This window comes from Giraffa tippelskirchi, chromosome 6 (assembly GCF_054371585.1).
Source record: "Giraffa tippelskirchi isolate mGirTip1 chromosome 6, T2T-mGirTip1v1.2.pri, whole genome shotgun sequence".
Classification (NCBI taxonomy): Eukaryota; Metazoa; Chordata; class Mammalia; order Artiodactyla; family Giraffidae; genus Giraffa; species Giraffa tippelskirchi.
The window spans coordinates 45750844-45765411 of record NC_137280.1 but is presented as its reverse complement, the minus strand read 5'-3'; the positions used below and the strand labels follow the sequence as shown (position 1 = coordinate 45765411).

Genomic DNA, 14568 nt, shown 5'->3' with positions numbered 1-14568 from the left:
CATGCCTATTCCCAGGGACAGAGGAGCCTGGTGGGCTGCTGTCTATGGGGTGGCACAGAGTCGGACACGACTGACACGATTAGCAGTAGCATTTACTGTTCATATGATAATGAACTTTGATCCCCACAACGGAGACCCTCAGCTATGCAGTTTCTAACTGATTTCAGCAGGAGGACTTCAATACAGTAAGTCCCCTGCATACGAACAAAGTTCTGTTCCAAGAGCACGTTCATAAGTCTAACAAAGTTAGTTTAGATACCCAACTAATACAGTAAGTTATATGGTACCGTACTGTAATAGGTTTATAAAACTTTTCACATGAGTAATACATAAAACACAAACACAAAAAATAGAGAAAAAACATTTTTAATCTTACAGTAAAAGTACAGTAGTATCAGCTACATCAAGGCTATTTTTATGCTTGCTTCCTGACATCCTGGGCTTGAGATAAAGACATTGTACTACTATACTCTATAAGTACTATACAGTAAAGTGCACAAAGGCACAAAAACTTTTAGAGGATGCACGAAGGTGACAGTGTACGCCAGACACATGAACTAACTTATGTGATTGGACATGTGTTTGCATCTTTGAAAGTTCATAACTTGAAGGTTCATTTGTAGGGGACTTTAAGATACCAAGTGAAGCCTTTGCGGATTTCTGAGGTTGCAAGCAGAAGAGAATCTCAGTTGTACATTCTCATCATTGCTGTCTTTCCCTCCCCTTTCTCCATGGCTTCTGTGTTGAGGGACAGAGTTAGTTCCATTCCCTTTTTATAGATTCTGCCCTATTTAAACCCTTAAAGATTTCTCTGCCTCTAAGCTCCATTCCTTCTCTTTCTAACTGATAATCTTTTCTCACACTGAGATGGAACCATTTCCCCACTTCATTTATAATAGTTTCTGAAACCTCATTTGCCTTTGGACTTGGAGTGCTGACTGAAATCAATGAAAAACATTTCCTGCTACATCAGAAGGTGGGATCTAAGCTCCAAGTGCCACAGGAGAAGTAGTCTGGGGAGCTGGCTGTCCCCCAGAAAGGCAGAGATGTGAGAGACCAAAGGCAGCTGCCTGCAGTCCTGTTGACACTTCCATGGATGGTTATGTTGCTGGCAGATGGTGCCTTGATAGATGTTCACTGTGGTGTTGAAAATGCTCTGGGCACTGAACCATGGGCAAGTTTCCATTCCCCTTGTTTCTGAAATGACAAGAAAATATTTTCTGTGTCTCAGAACAATGCTACAGTTTCCCTGAGACTAGTTTGAGAGTGCAATTCTGGCCAATTTAGATTTCCACTCTTACCAAGTGTAACTACATGATTCAAAAGACCACTCTATCCTTCTATCTATCATCTGTCTATATAATCTTTCTCCATTTATTTATTTGGGGAAGCCATGCCTAGTCCTATTTTTGTTAGAACTTTTGAAACATTTTGTGTTTCCTGGCTGAATGGAAAAAAATAGAACCAATAAATAAATACACAAATAAAGACTTCCTCAGTAGTCATCGGTTTGGATTGAACTGTGATTCATCTTGGACGCCACCAAATCTTCTCAAACAAGTCGCATCATTCTGCTCTAGCAGAAACTAGCTGGGGAAGCCTAAACAGGCAAGCTACAGCTTAAAATTAGGCTTCACGTGCTTTCCTTTGTTCCTCCCCAGGAGAGTGGTTTGAAGAAGGAGGGGTTGAGTGACAGAGCTCGTCATTTTCATTTTTTTAAAAAACAAACAACTTTGTGGATATTATTTTACATAAAATTTCTGGTTTTGAGGATTCTTTGAAACATTTTTGGCAGCAGGGCAGCTGGGCATTGTTGGTTTGTAGCTTTGAGAAGCCTCAGGGCAGAGGGATAAGAGGACTAGCAGACATGGTTCAGCCCCATTGTCTGCAACTGGGATAGTTTTATTGTTTGCTATTTGGGGATGTGAGGGCCAAGCTTTCCATAGATTTCCATGAACTGTCTTCCCTCTCATCCTCATGTACAATATTCTGTTCCTGCACCTGTATTCTGTTATTGAGGTCACCTATGTAACCTATGTAAATTTACATCATGTAAATTTTACATCACCTATGTAAATTTTACATCATGTTCTAGTTATCTGTTTATATAGACAAGCAGAACTGCTGACTCATACAGTGTGGAATTTATAAATGAGCAAATTCTCCATCCTTAACTACAGTATGTAAAATAATGTTAGCAAAAATAAATATTTTTCATGTTTCAAGACAAGTAGTAATTGGGGACACTCCATTAAATGGCACCCCATTCCAGTACTCTTGCCTGGAAAATCCCATGGACGGAGGAGCCTGGTGGGCTACAGTCCATGGGGTCGCTAAGAGTCGGACGACTGAGCGACTTCACTTTCACTTTTCCCTTTCATGCACTGGAAAAGGAAACGGCAACCCACTCCAGTATTCTTGCCTGGAGAATCCCAGGGATGGTGGAGCCTGGTGGGTTGCCGTCTATGGGGTCACACAGAGTCGGACACGACTGAAGCGACTTAGCATTCAAATTTGACTATAGAAAGATGTTGTGTAATTCATTATCAAGATATACATGGGAATGAAAAAATTTCCTTCTATCCCTTTAGATTCTTCTGGCTGGTCTAAGAATTAGGTTGACAAGAGATACATTAGCAGGAGAAAATCAAGCAAAAGTTTAATAACGTATATACATGAGGAAAAAAAAAACAGGAAAACTAACTTGCCAAAATGATCTGCCACCTGAAATACCATCTTCAGCTAATGACAAAAAAGGATGTTGAAGGTAGTGGTTTGGAACTTCAAATGGGAGGGAGGCAACTGACTTGGAGATGAAAAAAGCAAATGTTTGGTAAATGAATGTTTGGGGACCATGCAGGGTCAGTAGGACACAAAAGGAACTCTGATTTCTAGGTTCTGCTGAGGTTCCTCCACCGCACCTGGCCCATATTCTTTGTAGGTATCTCTTTAACAGGCCTTTTATCTAAATTCTTTTATGCAGTTCATGCATGCTAGGTCACTTCAGTCATGTCTGACTCTGTGACCCTGTGGATTGTAGCCTGCCAGGCTCCTCTGTCCATGGGATTTCCCAGGCAAGAATACTGGAGTGCGTTGCCATTTCCTTCTCCAGGAGATCTTCCCAGCCGTGGGATTGAACCATCTCTCTTATGTGTCCTGCACTGGCAGGTGTGTTCTTTACCACTGCTGCCACCTGTGAAAGCCCTTTAGGCAGTTAAAGGGGAGGGAACAAGAAAATCTTCCCGAGTCTTCTGTTTCTTAAAAATAATTAGCTTACATTAATCTTCATTCAAGAAACACTTTGGGGTAGCAAATTTTGCTCCCCTACAACTTCAAGAGCATTTCTGTCCATTTTTTCATATTTTTTATTTATATATTTGGCTGCACCTAGTCTTAGTTGCTACATGTGGGATCTAGTTCCCTACCATGGATCAAACCCAAGCTCCCTGCATTGGGAGCACGGTGTCTTAGCCACTGGACCACCAGGAAAGTCCTCTGTCCATTTTGTAAAGAACAGCACACAATAGGAATTGATGTCTAGCCCACAGTACAGAATTGAGACTTATCAAAGGATCTCTACTACAAATAATGGTAATTTTACCTGATGAACACTAAAGACCTGAATCCAAATATCAATGCTTATATTTTGTAGCTTTGTAAATGTGGGTGAGTTTTTGAGTTTTTACTCTCCTGTCTTTAAAAGGAACCAGCAATAGCAACTAGCACATAAGATTAATATAGGGATCAAATGGAGATTTATATATGAAGTGTTTGAAAACAAAGTTTTACATAAATAATTGTTAGAGTGGTTGAACAGGCATGGGTCTTTAACATCACGCTTCACGAAAAGTATCTGGTTCTTCCATTTTCTGTGATATGCAAACAAAAATTGATCTTTTAGGAGACTACATTCCCCACCCCCCAAGATTTTTTCTTTACTCAGAAAAATAAAGGATTCAGAGATACTTAGGAAGGGAATGTCAAATTTTATTTAAAATAGTTGGTAATGCTGTAATTCTATGGTTTGTGCATTGTTCCTGTAGTTCCCTTTTAAGTTTCACATCCAGTTAGACATTTAGAAAACTGGAAGCCTTGTTTGTCTATTTCTCTGTTTTTGAATGTGTTAGAGGGCGTTTTGCTCTTTTAAATTATTGAAAATCTGATTAATTGGTTCACAAAATGATTTTCTTTCAAAATAACTGTACTAATTATATTAGGCAGAGTTCAAACACTGAATTCCAGTTTTAAATAACTGATAATACTATTACCAAATTTAAAATCAGAAGAAATCATAACTAAGAATTTTTCTTTAGGCATTCGTTACTGAAAACCAGCTTTGATCAGTATATATATATATATATATCAGTTCAGTTCAGTCACTCAGTCATGTTCAACTCTTTGCAACCCCATGAATTGCAGCATGCCAGGCCTCTCTGTCCATCGCCAACTCCCGGAGTCTACCCAAACCCACGTCCATCGAGTCGATGATGCCATCCAACCATCTCATCCTCTGTCGTCCCCTTCTCCTCCTTCCCCCAATCCTACCCAGCATTAGGGTCTTTTCCAATGAGTCAACCCTTCGCATGAGGTGGCCAAAGTATTGGAGTCTCAGCTTCAACATCAGTCCTTCCAATGAACACCCAGGATTGATCTCCGTTAGGATGGATTGATTGGATCTCCTTGCAGTCCAAGGGACTCTCAAGAGTCTTCTCCAACACCACAGTTCAAAAGCATCAATTCTGCGGCGCTCAGCTTTCTTCACCGTCCAACTCTCACATCCATACATGACCACTGGAAAAACCATAGCCTTGACTAGATGGACTCTTGTTGGCAAAGTAATGTCTCTGCTTTTAAATATGCTATCTAGGTTGGCCATAACCTTCCTTCCAAGGAGTAAGCATCTTTTAATTTCATGGCTGCAATCACCATCTGCAGTGATTTTGGAGCCCCAAAAAATAAAGTCTGACACTGTTTCCACTGTTTCCCCATCTATTTCCCATGAAGTGATGGGACCAGATGCCATGATCTTAGTTTTCTGAATGTATATATATATATATGTGCATATGTGCATATATATATATGCACATGTTAATTTGAACTTAAGTATCATTGTTACAATCACACATCCTAAAGTTGTCACCAAAAGAAATGCAATTTGGTTTTTCATATAAAAATATTATCCAACAGAACTTAAATGTTTTGACATTGTGTTTTATCATGAAATTGGTGTAGAGGGTGTTCACTTCGTTGGTTAAGCCCATTACTCACCTTCAGCCTGGTTGATTATGGTAACTTGCTGTCGTCTTCAGTGAGAGGGTGAAGAGCAACTGCAGACTACTGTCATTGAGTTTATAAAATGCTCTGAGTTGAGAATTAAATTACAAAGAACATGACCTATAGGAAAGGTTGGGGCACATGGGAGTAATGGCACTGAAACAAAATGAAGCCCCTACCTGAGATCCTAAGAGGGGAGTCCATTCTATCATGGCAGAGTGGCTCCCTTCTTCCCAAGATTACCCCTACCATCTTGATCCCTCCCATCCACAGCCTGTTTCCATTATTCACAACCTCTCTAGATAGGACACTATGAAGCATCCTCTTTTTTTGAAATTACACTGTCAGTAATCTTGCCATGTGTACGCCTTCACCTTGTGCCTAAGAGAAAACTTCCAAATCAATCTACAAGGTCCTGAAAAACAACTTCAGGGAGATACAATACGGACAGAATCAGAAACAAGTGTTCTTAGTTCAGGACTGAGAAGTGGACACAGTATGAATGGAAACAACAACTCCACAGACTGCAGCACACCAGGCTTCCCTGTCCTTCAGTATCTCTCGGAGTTTGCTCAAACTTGTCCACTGAGTAGGTGATGCCATCCAACCATCTCATCCTTTGTCATCTGCTTTTCTTCCTGCCTTCAGTCTTTCCCTGCAATCAGGGTCTTTTCCAATGAGTCATCTCTTTATATCAGGTGCAAAAAGATAGTCACTGGGTAAAAATGGCCACAATCAGAAGATAGTCTTATGTACAAATAGTGCTTTATCTGTCCATTTGTCTTTGCTGTCAATAACTATTTTCAAACACAAAAGAAGCAACAATCTTAAATGCACTGGAGTGAAGGAGTGTTTGTTTATATTTTTTATGGCTAAGAGCTTAGGTCAAGGTCAACTTTTGGTATTCAATCCAAGTTAAACTGATGGTGGGTCAAGGTATTCGGTCAGTGACACACAGAAAATATCTGACATACAGATACTATGTAATATGTCCTCTTGTGAAAGTCACTCAGTTGTGTCCTACTCTTTGTGACCCCCAGGGACTATATTCCAGTCCATCGAATTCTGCGCCAGTTCCCTTCTCCAGAGGATCTTCCCAACCCAGGGATTGAACCCAGGTCTCCCACATTGCAGGCAGATTCTTTACCAGCTGAGCCACCAGGGAAGCCCTCTTAGTTATTCCTTCATGTAAAACATATGTGAAACTCAAAGAAGGGGATTTTCTACTTGATTAGAATAATGGAAAGCTTTTAGAAAACATAATATTATTCCCTCCAACCAATACAAAAATCCATGGACTGTGGTAATTTAACTAATAAGTACAATGTGGATAAATTCTAGCAGCTTTTATGTACAAGCTATGAAATTTTTAATGTCTTTAACTGAAAGGTTTTAAGATGCAGTTGGGACTGAAATATTTTCTGACATACAATTCAATTATCTTTTATTGTTTATTAAACAAATGATGGGAAACTAAATGTAAACCCAGAAAATGTTTTCTATCTCTATGAAAGCATAAATTCTTTATTTTTAAGCAACCACACAATCTTTTTATGATTTTAATGATGTGACTGTTATAAAACTAGGTTGAATAAGCTGCTCATTCTTTTGTGTTTTTTTGTGAGTCAGTTTCATCAAGGACAGTTGCAGTGTATGAAGCTCTGATCAGAAATATTTGTCACTGAAACTGTAAAATGTCTGAACAGCATAGTGTTTGGGAGAATTTTTTTCTATATTACTTAGAAGCCTGAGTTTCCACCCTTGGACTTTTAGCAAAATTATTTTCACTATGTCATGGAGAAATTTCCCTTTCAAGTTTTTGTGGCTTTCAAACAATAATAAAATTGATACTAGACAGATTAATAGGAGAAAAAGAAATTTAATTCAGATGTAACTAAGTGAAAGTCAGTCATTTCCAACTTTGCAGCCCCATGGACTGTACCCTGCCAGGCTCCTCTGTTCATGGTATTCTCTAGGCAAGAATACTGGAGTGGGTAGCCATTCCCTTCACCAGGGGATCCTCCAAACCCAGGGATTGAACCCAGGTCTCCTGCATTACAGGCACATTATTTACCATCGAGCCATCAATTCATGTGTAAGGAGGTCTCATAGAAATGGATCCTAAGAAGTGGCCAGAGCAGGCAGCTTTTATACTTTTTAGACAAACAATAAATTTCAGAGGAATTGACAGGACAAAGAAACGTGGGTTGACATCATTAATTAGTAAAGAATTTAAGTAAACTTTGGGCATGGGTAGTAAATTAGGAAAGAAGTAAGAAGGTTTTTTTTTTTTTCTGTACAGGCTTCTGGGCCCTAAATCCCCTATCTGGTGATAAGGATGTCTTTCTACCTTCTGGTTCTGAGAGGGTACCTTTCCCATGGGAGATTTATTTCCTGCTTTCAGGGATATAGAGAGAAAGGTCAAAATATCCCTTTTACGTTGGCTGTTTCTTAACTAACTTTAATTCAAATATGCCATTGATGCATATTTGGGGCAGCCTGCCCTGGGCCCCAACATGGGCTTACTATTAGACTTGGGTTCTGAAAATTTATGAGCAGCAAAACTGACCTTCAAGGTTAAGTGGAAATCTCTTTTTTTCTAGCAAACTCTATCTCTCATTCCTCTTAGCTGTATTTCTAGAACATTACCATTTTCTCAAGTTCTCTTTCTTACCCATTGCTTGTGCCTGTACTGTGGTGTTTACTTTTAACCCATCTGGGTCTTTATATTTAAAGTGTATATGTACATAGTTGGATCTTGTTTGTTTTTTAACCAATATAGCAATTTTTTGTTTTGAGTGTTTAATCTATTTACACTTAAATTGATAACTGATACAATTGATAACTGATACAGTTCTAACTTCTTGCTATTTGTTTTCTACAAGTCCCATCTAGTCTTTATTTGATGTTATTTCTTCTTTCCTAACTTATTTTGGATTAATCAAATATTTTTTACTGTCACATGTTTTTTCCTTCTCTTTTAATTTCTAGTTCTAACTTTTTGTGCTTTTAGTAGTTGAATATACATTTCCAAGGGTTTCCCCAGTGGCTCAGCAGTAAAGAATCCACCTGTAATGTGGGAGACATGGGTTCAATTCCTGGATTGAGACGATCCCCTGGAGTAGGAAATGGTAACCCACTTTAGTATTCTTAGCTGGAAAATTTCGTGGACAGAGAAGCTGGCAGGCTGCAGTGCATGGGGTCACAAAGAGTCAGATAAGACTGAGCACACGTGCAGTATACATTTCCAAATGCATCCTTAAGATATTACGTGTAAGTAAACACTGCACTAGTTTCTGAATGATACAAGAAACTTACAGGAGTTTATCTCCATTTGACTTCTTTCCACCAAGTTGGAATACCTTTCAGTGTAAAAAAGTTATGCTATTAACAATTATGTTGCCCTAATTTGCATGAACTAGGAATATGTTGGGGCAGTTCAGGACATGGGGAGACCCCAGGGACCCTGAACAATAAAATGGAGTTGCTTATGTGAAAGAATCTAAAGTGGAGCCAGAGGTTGTTAAGGAAGCAGAACTTACATCATACCTGGAGGCAACGTAAACATCTGACTTGGCCAACCAATCAGCCCACCTGGAACTCATTTTCTTCACTCTGGAAACTGCAGTTTAGCAAGGAATCAGCTGCCCACAGCTAACTTCCTGCCAGTACTAATGGTAATTCTGCAAAACAACCTTTGTAAATTCTCTGGAATGTCTTTGTTGTCTTTATAAGCCTCTGCCATTTTTACTTCCCTTGGAGCATGTTTGAGTTGCTTGCTACTCGAATCTGTGCTTCCTGAATTGCAATTCCTAAGACCCCAGATAAACGCTTTTCTTATTTACAGCCATGTGATCAGGCCACCCAAGATGGATGGCTGTACTCTTGCCCGCTGTCTGTCCTCTACTCAACCAGTTCCTGCTTCATTAACATCCTACTCACATGACCAACCTTCCCACATACTTGCCCCCAGAACCAGACTACTGATTATTCTAATCTTTAGATCAGAACATCTCCACCAGAATAGCTTATCAAAACTGCAGTGGGGCAGGGCCTCTCTACTGGTTTCCCTGGTAACTGATGAGGCAACTTGACGTCACTTCCTTTTCTAACAGTCGGCTCTCTCTCTCTCCCTGAGAGCAAAGACGGCTGCCATGTTTGGCCCAGCATCTACCCGAGTCTCCCGCCTTGACTGAGGTTCTAGTTTATTTTCTAGTTCCTGGCTTCTGTTCTTGGGAATTATTTCCTGTTTTGTTTTGGTGAGTAATTACTCTTGGCATAGTGGGAAGTTTGTGTTAAGGTAAGGCTACAGCGGCCTTCTTCTAGTACTCTGGCTGATTTTATCTACCACAACTATGGTCCTTCACCCTGCAAGGATTTATCTCACTGGACTATGATTCCCTGGGATGATTTACAGTTAAATTGGCTGAAATTAGTCTACCCCGGACAGTCAATTCCTAAATTAGTCTATCTGGGCAGTCAATTAGGAAAAGGATGTAAGACAAGGCAGTCCAAATGGGAAACTTATTCAATTGGCATTTTGAGGCCTCAACGTGAGTTAGCAATTCCCAAATTGCTTCCCTCCAGGATACTAACTCCAAATTATCTAAGGCTAATTCTAAATTGTCTCAGGGACTGACTAACTCAAAGAAACTACTAAATGTTCCCCTAATGTTCCTCTCTCACTACTTTCTTCTCTTAATGGTATTCACCTGCTGCGCGTCTCTCAGCCCCTCCCCCTCTCTACACAGCTCTTTTTATATCAGTTTCCTTTATATAGTGCTGAGATCGCTCCCTCACCTCCTGCTGTAATGCCAGCCCCCTTTGAAAACCAGGTGTAAAAGGTAATTGAACAGGGTGGATCCAACTATGTTATCTCTTACAGATCTTTGCAAAGCTGGAAATGCAGCTTTAGAGACCATTCAAATACCACCCATTCCTTTTCATTGATCCCTAAACATCCCCCATTTATTTCAAAAGGCATGTGACCTCTTGGGGAGCTCTTATGCAGGCCATCTCCAATTCCTAAGACTGAAAAATAAAGAAAAGAGACCATTTTAAACACAAACTGCAAAAAGAACTCTTTCCCAAACAGCCTCCTTAAAATTGCTTGTCAAGGGCAAATAAACATCTTTAAAAGCCTTCTCCACATCTGAGTGAGTAGACTTATTCTAACAGTTTTTTTTTTTTTATAAAGTCGTAACTTGTGTATTGTACCTGATTCATGGCTAAAATTTTAAAGTGAAAATATTTCTGTCTGTGTCTATCTGTGTATATGTATGAATTTCTATACGTTCATTATAAATGTGTTTTTCTACCTTCAGATGGTATTGTCAAGATTAATTTTAAAGGAAGCTTATTTAATTGGCTTAAATAATAAGTACTTATATAAAATTCTCACAAATAGAAACTATCCCAAATATTTTTCAAGTTCCTTATGATCAAGGATTAATCCTTAGTAAATGAAAGCTAGTTTAAGTTTGATTTAATTAATATGGGAAATCTTTAGAATTATTAATGTTATAATACTTTCACTGTACCAAAGATAACTACAAAGTTTTTCAGCAAGAAAAATAACTTTCTAAGTTGGAATTTTCATAAATAAGTTAAATGTAAATGAGAAGAATTTTTAGGTGAACTTTTAAGAATAATTATGCTTTCTATTAGGTCGATTAAAAATAGTTTCCCCTCATCTTTCTGGTAACTTGAGACTTCAGCGTTTTGCTAGGTTAAGTTAAATAATGGGAGTTCATCCAATGTCTAGATTATTTCCAAATAAGATAGAATACTGAACCATTCGTTGTTAAACAAGTCTAAGTTCACCTACTTTTGTCTTATTACACAAAAACTACAGATGTTTGCGTCTCTTAGAAACTTTGAGAAAACGATACTGATATAACAGTTCATAATTGCTTACTTCTTAGTTTTCAGTAAGAACTAACATTTCTAAGGGTTTGAAATTCTACTTAATAAATTGTTGACTAAAAAAATGCACAGCGTGAAAGTTGTGAGTTTTTTTTTCTTTTTAATTAATTTTTTTTATTGAAGGGTAATCGCTTTACAGAATTTTGTTGTATTCTGTCAAACCACAACATGAATCAGCCATAGGTATACATATATCCCCTGCCTTTTGAACTTTCCTCCTGTCTCCCTCCCCATTCCCCTCCTCTAGTTTGATACAGAGCCCCTGTTTGAGTTTCCTGGCCATACAGCTGGTTCCTGTTGGCTATCTATTTTACATACGGTAATGAAATTTCCATGTTACTCTTTCCGTACATCTCACCCTCTCCTCCCTTCTCCCCATGTCCATAAGTCTATTCTCTGTGTCTGTTTCTCTCCATTGCTGCCCTGTAAATAAGGTCTTCAGTACCATTCTTCTAGATTCCGTATATACGTGTTAGAATACGATATTTCTCTTTCTCTTTCTGACTCACTTCACTCTGTATAATAGGTTCTAGGTTCATCCACCTCATCAGAACTGACTCAAATGCATTCCTTTTTATGGCTGAGTAATATTCCATTGTGTATATGTACCAGAACTTCTTTATCCATTCATCTGTCGATGGACATCTAGGTTGCTTCCAAGTTCTAACTATTGTAAATCGTGCTGCAATGAACAATGCGATACATGTGTCTTTTTCAATTTTGATTTCCTCAGGGTATATGCCTAGGAGAGGGATTGCTGGGTTATATAGTGGTTTTATTACTAGTTTTTTAAGTCATCTCCATACCCTCTTCCATAGTGGCTGTATCAATTTACATTCCCACCAACAGTGCAAGAGTGTTCCCTTTTCTCCACACCCTCTCCAGCATTTATTGTTTGTAGACTTTCTGATGATGGCCATTCTGAACGGTGTGAGGTGATATCTCATTGTAGCTTTAATTTGCATTTCTCTAATAATGAGCGATGTTGAGCATCTTTTCATGTGTTTATTAGCCATCTGTATGTCTTTGGAGAAATGTCTGTTTAGGTCTTTTCCCCACTTTTTTATTGGGTTGTTTGTTTTTCTGGCATTGAGCTGTATGAGCTGCTTGTATATTTTGGAAATTAATCCTTTGTCAATTGTTTCATTTGCTATTATTTTCTCCCATTCTGAGGGTTGTTTTTTCATCTTGCTTATGTTTTCCTTTGCTGTGCAAAAGCTTTTTAGGTTTAATCAGGTCCCACTTGTTTACTTCTGTTATGCTAGGAGGTGGGTCATAGAGGATCTTGCTTTAATTTATGTCATTGAGTGTTATGCCTGTTTTCTTGTAATAGTTTTACAGTTTCTGGTCTTACATTTAGGTCTTTAATCCATTTTGAGTTTATCTTTTTGGATGGTGTTAGGAAGTGTTCTAATTTCATTCTTTTAGATCTGTCCAGTTTTCCCAGCACCATTTATTGAAGAGGCTGTCTTTGCCCCATTGTATATTCTTGCCTCCTTTGTCAAAAATAAGGTACCCATAAGTGCGTGGGTTTACTTCTGTGCTTTCTATCTTGTTCCATTGGTCTGTTTCTGTTTTTGTGCCACGGCCATACTGTCTTAATGACTGTAGCTTTGTAGTGTAACTGAAGTCAGGAAGGTTGATTCCTCCAGTTCCATTCTTCTTTCTCAGGACTGCTTTGGCTATTTGAGGTCTTTTGTGTTTCCATATGAATTGTGAAATTTTTTGTTCTAGTTCTATGAAAAATGCCATTGGTAAATTGATAGGGATCACACTGAATCTGTAGACTGCTTTTGGTAGTATAGTCATTTTCACAATATTAATTCTTCCTACCCAGGAACATGAAATATTTCTCTGTTTATGTCGTCTTTGATTTCTTTCATTATAGTCTTATAATTTTCTGTGTACAGTTCTTTTGTCTCCTTAGGTAGGTTTATTCCTAGATATTTAATTCTTTTTGTTGCAATGGTGAACGGGATTTATTCCTTACTTTCTCTTTCTGATTTTTCATTGTTAGTATATAGAAACGCAAGTGATTTCTGTGTATTGATTTTGTATCCAGCAACTTTGCTAAATTCACTGATTAGCTCTAGTAATTTTCTTATACTGTCTTTAGGGCTTTCTATGTACAGTATCCTGTCATCTGCAAACAGTGAGAGCTTTAATTCTTTTCTGATCTGGATTCCTTTTATTTCTTTTTTTTCTCTGATTGCTGTAGCTAGTACTTCCAGAACTATGTTGAACAATAGTGGTGAAAGTGGACACCATTGTCTTGTTCCTGATCTTAGGGGGAATGCTTTCAGCTTTTCACCATTGAGAATAATGTTTACTGTTGGCTTATCATATATGGCCTTTTACTATGTTGAGGTAAGTCCCTTCTCTGCCCTTTTTTTTAAGAGTTTTAATCATAAATGGGTGCTGAATTTTGTCAAAGGCTTTTTCTGCATCTATTGAGATTATCATATGGTTTTTATCTTTCAATTTGTTAAAATGGTGTATCACATTGATTTAGAGATAACATTTCGCCAACTAGATTCATAAAGAACTACAGCAATGGTTCTCATCCCCAGAGGAACATATAAAAGAATTTGTTGAATGTTTTTTGTCATAACAGTGATTGAACTGTACAGTCACTTCTGCTATAATGCTTCTTTTGAAACCATAAATTTATTCCAAGAAAATCAGTATATTAGGAAACAATTTTAGCATAAGGTGAATTTAACATTTGCTTTTTTGCAAAATTTCATCAGAGGGAAAATTATGATAATGCAAATAACTGCACCAAGATGAACCAGATGCATGGAAATACACAAAACACACACACACACACACACACACACACACACGCTCAAGCATCTACTAGTACCTCAATTTACCATGTATGTTATGCTACATAAGTTACATTTTGTTGTCCTTTTGCATTTGTGAATATATATATGACACAATATATATATATTCACAAATGCAAAAGGACAACAGAAGGTCTGATGTTGAAGCTGAAACTCCAATACTTTGGCCACCTGATGTGAAGAGCTGACTCACTGGAAAAGACCCTGATGCTGGGCAAGATTGAAGGCAGGAGGAGAAGGGGACGATAGAGGATGAGATGGTTGGATGTCATCACCAACTCAATGGACATGAGTTTGAGTGAACTCCAGGAGTTGGTGATGGACAGGAAGGCCTGGTGTGATGCAGTCCATGGGGTCGCAAAGAGTTGGACATGACTGAGCGACTGAAGTGAACTGAACTGATACGACACAAACGAAACACTTTTTCAACATCACAAATTTATTTAAGCATCCTGGCTCAAAACTCCAAGGTGGCTCAGATTGTAAAGAATCTGCCTGCAAGGCAGGAGACGTGGATTTG

General features: G+C 38.4%; 1 long non-coding RNA gene across 1 annotated transcript; it reads right to left on the bottom strand.

Annotated features, from left to right (window-relative positions):
* Positions 1 to 350: 350 nt before the first annotated feature.
* Positions 351 to 9346, bottom strand: LOC145510480 (uncharacterized). The gene is made up of 3 exons (XR_014057051.1): positions 8824 to 9346; positions 5269 to 5394; positions 351 to 1197 (listed from the first exon to the last, which is right to left on the bottom strand). It is a non-coding gene; the product is annotated as an uncharacterized LOC145510480 (long non-coding RNA).
* Between the last annotated feature and the right edge of the window lie 5222 nt (positions 9347 to 14568).